The sequence below is a fragment of the Rutidosis leptorrhynchoides genome, chromosome 4 (genome assembly GCF_046630445.1).
Source record: "Rutidosis leptorrhynchoides isolate AG116_Rl617_1_P2 chromosome 4, CSIRO_AGI_Rlap_v1, whole genome shotgun sequence".
Lineage (NCBI taxonomy): Eukaryota > Viridiplantae > Streptophyta > Magnoliopsida > Asterales > Asteraceae > Rutidosis > Rutidosis leptorrhynchoides.
Genome location: NC_092336.1, coordinates 227,349,211 through 227,359,055, shown reverse-complemented (window position 1 = coordinate 227,359,055; position 9,845 = coordinate 227,349,211). Strand labels below are relative to the sequence as shown.

General features: G+C 31.8%; 1 long non-coding RNA gene across 1 annotated transcript; it reads right to left on the bottom strand.

The window, feature by feature from the left end:
- Positions 1–2,225: 2,225 nt before the first annotated feature.
- LOC139843740 (uncharacterized) lies at positions 2,226–4,849 on the bottom strand. The gene is made up of 3 exons (XR_011757697.1): positions 4,588–4,849; positions 3,126–3,195; positions 2,226–3,020 (listed from the first exon to the last, which is right to left on the bottom strand). It is a non-coding gene; the product is annotated as an uncharacterized lncRNA (long non-coding RNA).
- Positions 4,850–9,845: the final 4,996 nt, after the last annotated feature.

Sequence of the window (9,845 nt, the reverse complement as noted above, 5' to 3'; positions counted from 1 at the left end):
ATACATTGTAAATCTTGCTTTCCCTATTAAGTCACTGTTTACACATGGCATTGACAAGACTTACGTGTTTCTCATCTTCAATGGGATATTAGTGGTGTTGGTCAAGACATCGGGTTCCTTAATTTCTCAATCAAGATTTGATTTGAAGGAACAAGTGTATATTAAGACCATCCATGAGGCCTTGCAAACCCGATATGAGGACGAGTTAGTTGAAGTTGATCAGTTGGAAATCAAGCTGGATGTAGACGAGGAAAAATATGAAAGTTATAAATGATAATGGCGAAGGTCAAACAGAAGGATTAAACTAGAAATTTGATGAGTTTATAAGGAAGACAAAAGAGGAACTTAGAAGTGATGCTCAACTTGTAATGATTCCTTATCATTAGCATGTAAAGTGTTAAGTATGCATCCTAATATCATCTAGCTTCTGTCTCTGCATCTAGATCATTCTCTAACATTGATGATGTATCATGGAGAGTTTTTGACACATAAGTTGATGATAAACAAACACTTGTAATCTTCATCATATAATATGAAAAATTAACTTTCTGAAAGATCACATCAATTTCACATTTTTGACCCATACTTTAGATTAAGAGATGGACAAACAAAAAGTCCAGAAAAGTTGACATTTAAAAAAAAAAAAAAAAAAAAAAAAAAAAAGAATCATGACAGTACTTAATCGTGCAATTATATAATATAACGTTTTCAAGCAAATCATGAAGCTTATAACCAAACATTATTACACACAATAACTAGCAAAATGACTCGTGAAACCACGAGTATGCGTAAACAATACAGTTAAATGATATGTTTTAGCTTTTAAGCGAATGTAAATATCAAAGTCCTATTGTTTAGAGTATGCTGACAATTAGATACACAAAAAAAAAAGCATTAGCATTTGAATGAAAATCCAAGTGCATAAATAAAATAAAGTAAGAAAATATATTAAAAGTGAAAGCAAGTATAAGTGATTAAATAACATACAAAATTGATTAAGATTGTTGTTTCAATACAAATTAATCGGGAAAAAAACATTACAATTGTTCATACCATCCATTTGATTTTTTTTCTTGATAGGATAATATTGACACTTACGCCTGAAAATAAGACTATGGCATGGTTTTAATACACAATAGGCTCTGCCTATTAAATAGGGAACTAATTTATTTATTTAGCACTAATTTTGCTTTTATTAACTGTTTAAGTGTAAAAATCGTTAGTGTAGGCTGATGTCATGGTCTCCTGTATGATTGTTACATATGTAAGGTTTAAGTAAAATCAAGGGTGGATTAGCCTAATGCTTACATCATAAGTTTAAAATTTTAATAGAATTTAAGATAATAAAATAAAAAAAGTTAATTGCTTTGCAACTCAAATCATCCAAATTCACCCAATCAGCCAAAAATATAACCTCATCAATTTTTGGCAATATCTGATGTTATTTTTTATCAATATGGCAAAATATAATTAGATTATTCTGAGACAACACAAAAAAATTGTCAAACATCAGTATCAGTATAACATGCATAATAATAAATATATAGCTCAGGATGATATTGCAACCCGTAAAACCGCTTACCCGGATTCGCAATAACAACAATCCCACCCTGTTGGCTTCTCGCCACCACTTCGAAACCATTCGGTAACTTAACCACTTCATCACCATGACTCATCCATACCACCTGCTTATCACCTACTTTTTTCCCCAAAAACAAAACACCAAAGTCCTTAACAACTTCAATCATCATCCTTCCATACTCTTGTATCTCTCCAACCCCAACTACCCCACCCAATTTATGCACAATCAACTGCAACCCATAACAAATCCCCAAAATAAATACACCATTTTTTCAACATATTTCACAAATCCATCCGAAAAACTACGCGCGTCAACTTACATTCTTCTTGTCTAAAGAGTATCTATCATCTAAGGTTAAGGTATATTCTTCAAGTGACAATCTAACAAGAAAACAAAACCGCTAATAATCTACTAACATTAAAGTAAATATTTAACCCCAAATAATAAATTATGCATAGAAACAAATAATTGTACATTATATAGATCCATTCATCCATAACTAGTAATATAACCCAAGATTAGACTCCATTAATTGTAATTAAATGCTAATTAACATAAGTAAATCAACGTATGGTTTCTATGATCCGTTTTTCTGTTCATGCTATAAATAAATACATATATTGTTTTTTTTTTTTGAAAAGCAATACATATATTGTTTTTGCTAACATAAATAACTTGTCTGTATTTGTGATGTATGTGTATTCAAAGAGGTAAGAAGTTTTAAAATGGAAGCCGATGGAACGATAAATATTTCAGGTTATATTGTACTAGACGAATTTCTCCAAACCTAAAAACTCGTCTTGTACAATATAACTGAAATATTTATCGTCTCATCTGCTTCCATTTTAAAACTTCTTACCCCTTTGAATACACATAGATCACATACAAATACAGACAAGTTATTCATGTTCGCAAAACAATATAAATATTTATTTATCTATAGCATGAACATAAAAAAAGATCATAGATACTAATTAACATGAGAAATCAACTACATAGAGAAAACTAGAACATAGAAAACAGCAAACCGCAACACGTATCACTTATAGAGTCTTTTCTTAGAGATGCTAATCCTTTCGAAAGTGCTTTTGGAAAGTGCTAATCTTCAATGTGTTGTTCAGAACCAGAAGATTAGAGGGGATCACGGAAGGGATAGTTGGGTTGATAACCTGGATACCCATTATACCCTCCTCCATAACCATAACCAGGATATACGTAATTCCACCTACCCCATTATTGTTGGAAGTACTCTTCCTCAGGTAAGGCTCTTCAGTTTCAAACAAGTTTGTTGAATCTTCACCGTACTGTCAATGGACTAACTCTACAGCCTTTTTATTCTTCTTTCTTGCTTCGTGCAGACTTTTTAGAAATTTGTTTGGATCAATATAACCTGAAATATTTATCGTCACATCGGCTTCCCTTCAAAATTTTCTTACCCCTTTGAATACACATACAAATACAGACAAGTTATTCATGTTAGCAAAAACAATGTATATTTATTTATTTATAGCATGAACATAAAAACAGCTCATAGAAACCATACGTTAAAAGCCACTTTTTACTTGTGCCGTCGATTCCCAGCGACTTTTGGTATCAACCTTGATGGTGAGGTTCTGCAATAAAACAATAAATAAAACAATTAGAATATAGTGTTTTACATAAAGAAACTTAAGTTATGTTTTTTGTACAACCGTAGCGTGAACAAACAGTTTTGGCATTCTTTTCTTCTTCTTTTTTCTGAGGTGTTGATCCTTTAGATCCAGTGATCGATCGCCAACACGACACATTTTTTGGTATTAATCTCGACAGTTTGATCACAAAATGATCTAATAGGATGTAAATTGTTTTTTTTTGTATCGTTCAAATGACTAGTAAATGAAATTGAATAACCATTGATCTAATTTAATTTAAACCTTCCAAAACTCAAAAATCCATAACAACCTAATCTTATAAATGGTTTCTTATTACAAAAATGAACACACTGACTATATCTCATTATATCAACACCCTACATAGACAATCAAATGTACAGATCTAATTTGATTCAGATTTAACTAATTTCAGTTTCTGTTAACTGTAGTATCAACATCAATCCATATAAACAAATAAAATTTTATCATTATCCAATCAAACTACTAGTATTAATTTAAAAATTTGCAAATGCTTCATCATCTAATGCAGGGATTTTGATATCATAATCCACCTGATTATTATTAAATCTTTCCGACATACAGAAAACACAGAAACCAATTACAATTAAAAGTTGAATTTAGTCACATAGTGAAAAAACTTTTTTAGTAACATTTTTCTGGATCTTATCAAAAAAATTACAAATGTATTGACCATTACAAATTACAAATCTATTTATAACATATTCGTAACTAAAACAGCATATCAACTAACAAGTGCTTGATCATAATATACATTAAGAATCGAGTGCTAATGTATATTATAATGCTTGATTTATGGTTACTGAATATGTATTCAGTAACCATAAATCAGTAAGAATCGAGTGCTAATGTATATTATAATTACTAATTCGAAATAACAACACATTTTATCATAAAATGCAGTAATTCTCGTATCATAAGATCATTCCAATCTTACTAATATATTATTTTCAATTTGAAATAAATAACATAATATATATATATATATATATATATATATATATATATATATATATATATATATATATATATATATATATATATATATATATATACACATATACAGGAAGCAATTACAGTAACTATGACTCAAACTAGGTTACGCAGATGCAAACAAGATGATTTCCGTTAACATTTTCTCAATTTATATCTATATATAATTAATATATATCGTGCATCTATCGATCATCACAGATCTAATTATAATAACATGTTCATAACTAAAACAATAAATAAACTAATAAGTACTAGATAATCACAAATTCTGTAATTGGAGATCAGTAAAAAAAATTAGTGATGACGCGCGATATAAGTTATAAAAATTGAGAATTATACCTTCAGACCATCAACGGAGAGAAGACCACTGAGAATGCATTCTTTGAGACCCGTACCGAGAACAACGACGTCGTATTCTTCATCCATATTGCAGCGAATTGAATCAGTGATTTGAAGAAATCGTTAAATAGATTAAGTGAAAATGGAAGTGAATGGAGGAGGTAGGGTTTCTTCAAATCAGAGTCCAAAGCGTGTCTTCTGCAAAATTTATATTTATTTATTTTAGGAAAACAGAGAAGATGCCTTGCGTCGTGGTGGAATATAAGTAGACCGATATAGATTTAGCTTTCAATTTTATGGTAATACAAGAATAGTCCTTTAAGTTGTGTGTTTGACTGGTAAAAAATTAAATGAGAATAATTTTTTAACTACTACTCATAATACTTCTAGAGTTTTTTTTTTTTTCGGCAAAAAAATTGATATATATATATATATATATATATATATATATATATATATATATATATATATATATATATATATATATATATATATATATATATAAGGTTCAAAGAACCGGTAGTACAACATTGCAGACCTGCAGATCTGTAGTGAGATTACAACATTGATGCTCGCTCTATGTGTCTTAAACTACCAAGACGACCAAATTGAAAGAGGGTGAATACAATTGTAATTTTGAAATGAAAATACAAACAAGAACCAACCACCAGTCGAAAAACCTGTAATAAACATATAAACCCGATCCTCAATCCAATCCCGCGTCTGTCACTCCTCGAGAACCGCACAATCAAAATGTTCACCGGGTAATCCGAGAACACCTATACGAGGCTTGCAAACCAAGGAGAACCCTCGTATCCGAAAAACCCAAACACGTCTATCGAGTAAGTACCAATCACCGTTCGGGGAGACAATATGACCCCGAGAGAAACCCCAGCAAACATTCGTTTTCCGATGTTAACAAAGTCAACAACGCCGGAAACGGCACCGAGTCCACCTGAACAGACTCGGCGGCGGTTAAATGAAGTGAACGAACCACTATAACAGCATCAAACAAAACAAAACCTAGAACCGCACCATAAAAGAATCAGTCATCTTCGCCACTTTTGAGACCGTTTACAAACTCGCAGATTCCGACAATCATAGGTCGATGGTAGCCTCCAACGACCGCCTACAGCGTGAAAAGTAACAAGAGTTACCTTCTTGCCGCCGAAAGTCACTAGAAGCCGCCAGGAAACCGTCAAGCTTCATACACAGCCGCCAACCACCGTAAGCCGCCACTAGTAGCCGCCAAGGACCGGCTTTGATTGTGGCGACATCAAGGCCACCAACAGCCACACACCCACCTCAGCAACCGCTGATGACGTCAGAACAGTAGCGAGGCAGCTACTATGTCACCGGAACCACCGGAATCAACCGAATTTCATCACAAAACACACCAATCACCGCCCTGCGAACCAAAATCAAACCAAAAACCCAAATCGGAACCGAAAACTTACCAAAAGTGAGAGTAGAATCCCGCCGAATTCGTCGCCTACCATCACCACCAGAAGCAGGCGACAACGATGAAAGAAAGGTATACAACAGCCAGCAAACCGACCCCCAAATTCGAACAGACGAAACCCTAACCCCTCGATCTGCAACCCTAAACCCTAACGAAACCCAGATCCGGAGAAAAAAATCACGGAATCATCGCCTGGACTTCGGTGGAAGAAACAGGGAAACCGATCGGTCAAACTCGTCGCCTGAAACGGAGGAACGGCGCCGAACGATCTTATTAACACAAGAAAGCAAAAAAGCCGAACCACCGGCGAGATGTCGGTGGCCGAAAATAGCGTAGGCATCAAACAGTTAAAAACCGACAGACAAAAGTGACGAAAAGGAGAAGAGGGAATGTCGAAAAAGTGGAAGGGGGATGAAGTTTGAAAGGGTGTACGGAGTTAGCGTATTTTAGAGAGAGAGAGAGAGTATTTAACCTTTATTAACAGAATTTGTGTGTGTGTATATTCGGTGCTACTATTATCAAAGGGTTTAAGATACTTCTAGAGTTCTAAGGATGATGGATTGATGGGCTAAAAAAACTAGTGACATGCGGAGAGCATCCGTGTCTGCAGTAAGTACAAAACGTCTGAAACTGCTGTCGCAACGAATTTATTTGTGTACCATCGTAATGGATCTAAAAACGGGTAAAAAAAGTCAATGATTAAACAACGGTCATTAACGGTAAAAAGGTAAAAAACCTTAAAAAAAAACAGTCGAGACGGGGTCGACACGGATTTTGACTTTTTATATAAATTTTAAACATTATCTTATTTTAAATTAAAGACAAATATTTCAAATTAAACCGGTTCTTTGCTTTTAATTTACATATTTATGTTTGAAATGTTTATTTTTGAAATATATATACAAAGTCAACATTTCTCAACATTCGTCTCGACCGCGTGACCATTGTGACGCTCCAAGGTCTCTACTGTCTCGACCCTGTCTTGCGTCTTTTACAACCTTGCTGTAATGGGCATGTATCCGTGACAATGTGCATGTAAATTCATAAAATATATATAAGAGTTCGGGTCATGTAAATTTTTGTACCCGTTGACAGGCGAAAAAATTAACCCGTTCACGGGTAGACAAGCACAGATGGGTAGAACAAGACAGGCGGTTCTTGAACGTAAAGGGATCCATGTTCATCGTTCGCGAGTGTCATCCCTAATATTAATATGGGCGTGTCTAGGTGACAAATATGGTAACTTGTGGGACTTTGAGCTTGCTTTTCCATAAGTTCAAGCCATTGACATGGTTTTAATGATAAATTTTTAGAGTCTGAAAAATAATAAGCTACTTGAAGTGTATTATAAAATAAATATAATTAGGCAGATAGTCCCTGAGGTTTTTGTGGTTTGTTCAAATTTAGCCGACATAGTCCCTAAACATTTTTTGAAATGACCCGTCCTAATCCATCTGGACGAATACATTACATTTGGTTACATCACGAGGTACTTGACCTCTATATGATACATTTTACAATCATTGCATTCGTTTTTGAAAAGACAATCTTTCATTACATTGAAAGTTGACGGCATACATACCATTTCATAATATATCCAACTATAATTGACTTAATAATAATCTTGATGAACTCGACGACTCGAATGCAACGTCTTTTGAAATATGTCATGAATGACTCCAAGTAATATCTCTAATATGAGCAAATGCACAGTGGAAGGTTTCTTCAATACCTGAGAATAAACATGCTTTCAAGTGTCAACCAAAAGGTTGGTGAGTTCATTAGTTTATCGTAAACATTCATTTCCATCATTTTTAATAGATCACACGATTTCAGATATTCAAATGTACACGTAACCCGAGTACATAATAACACGCGTAAACCGCGAATTAAAATTCATTCATATGGTGAACGCTTGATAACCGACTTAACTTTAATGCATAGAATATCCCCAAACAGAACCTCTCGTCTGTATAATAAATAATAATCTCGAAGTACTAAAGCATCCGTACCCCGGATGGGACTTGTCGAGGTCCATAGATCTATCTTTAGGATTCGCGTCGATTAGGGGCCATACCCGTTTCCTAATCATTAGGTTACCAAGCTAAAAAGGGGTGATATTCAATATTCATAATCCAGCCATAGAATGTAGTTTTTGATCACTTGTGTCTATTTTCTAAAACATTAATAAAATCAGCGCATGTATTCGCAGTCCCAAAAACATATATAAAAAGGGAGTAATGAAACTCGCAATACTGTATTTTATAGTAAAAATACATATGACGACATTGAACAATTGTAGGGTTGGCCTCGGATTCACGAACCTATATCATTTGTATATCTATTAATAAATATAATGGAAATCACATTCATCCCTTTGTTAATATATATTATCTATATATTTGTAGTTATATAGAATTTATACTAAGTTCCATTTAAAACGTTTACTTATATTATATCTTAGATTATATGTTATTTATATATTTATTATGTATATATTTTTAAAATGATTAATATCTATACCTTTAGTTATATTATCATGTCTATATACATTCCGTATTATATTTAAAAATCAATAGTTTGTTATGTGTAAATATTTATCTATATAATGTTAATATATAGTTATATGAAATATTAATATCGTTATAGTATATGTACTAAATACATTTTGTATACAAAATATTTATTTGTTAAAATGATAGTTTTGATATTAATGAGTTACTAATAATAATAACTTTATTAATAATGATAATACTAATAATAATAATGATATTGTTAATAATAATACTAATAATTATAAGAATGATACTAATTAAAGAAAATAATAAAAATTTTATTGTTTTCATATTAATGATAACAATAATAATCCTAAACATGTTAATAATAATAATACATAATAATAATACATATATTAGTAATGATATTAATTTTAGTAATAACAATAATATATCATCATTGTAATTATAATTACGATAATAATCATAAATGGTAATTATACTTTTATTAGTGAAAATAATAATACTAATAACTATAACAATAACAATAACAATAACAATAACAATAACAATAACAATAACAATAACAATAACAATAACAATAATAATAACAATAACAATAACAATAACAATAATAATAATAATAATAATAATAATAATAAATAAATAAAATTTGACTACATCAAAGAATGAGTTTCAAAAACAAAACAGCCCATGCCCAGGCTCGAACTTGTAACCTCTCGTTAACTCGAACACCCACCATACCACTCTGCTGCTTCGATTTTTCTGAATTATAACAACCCATTTTATATTTAACCCGATTTATTAATAGTTCATCTTCTTCCCTTTAAACAGAAATCGACCAGGGATCCACCCTATCTAATAACATTTTACAATTTAGTTTTTAGGAATAAAGAATGACATAGAATGATTAGAGATCAATTACATTAATCAAAACAACAAGGAAATTTAATTTAAAAATCTGTAACTGAAAAAGAAACCTCGTTTGAAACTCAAAATCAAATTCAAGCTTAGAGGCTGTTAGAGGCTACGATTACAACATGAAAAAGGTTTTAAATTGTTCTTTGAAACTTTTTGAATACTCAATTTGACTGGAATCATAACAACGGATTCGAATTTTGTGATGAACAACACGTTTGACTTTTGTTTCAAAATCTTTGACTCCAAAATTGGAGCTCGATAAGATAAATTGAGTCTTGAAACTTTTTAGATAATTTAAATAAAAGATTTAGGATAGAACTGCTTTAATAGATTTTGAGATAAAGCAAGAATTCGAAGTT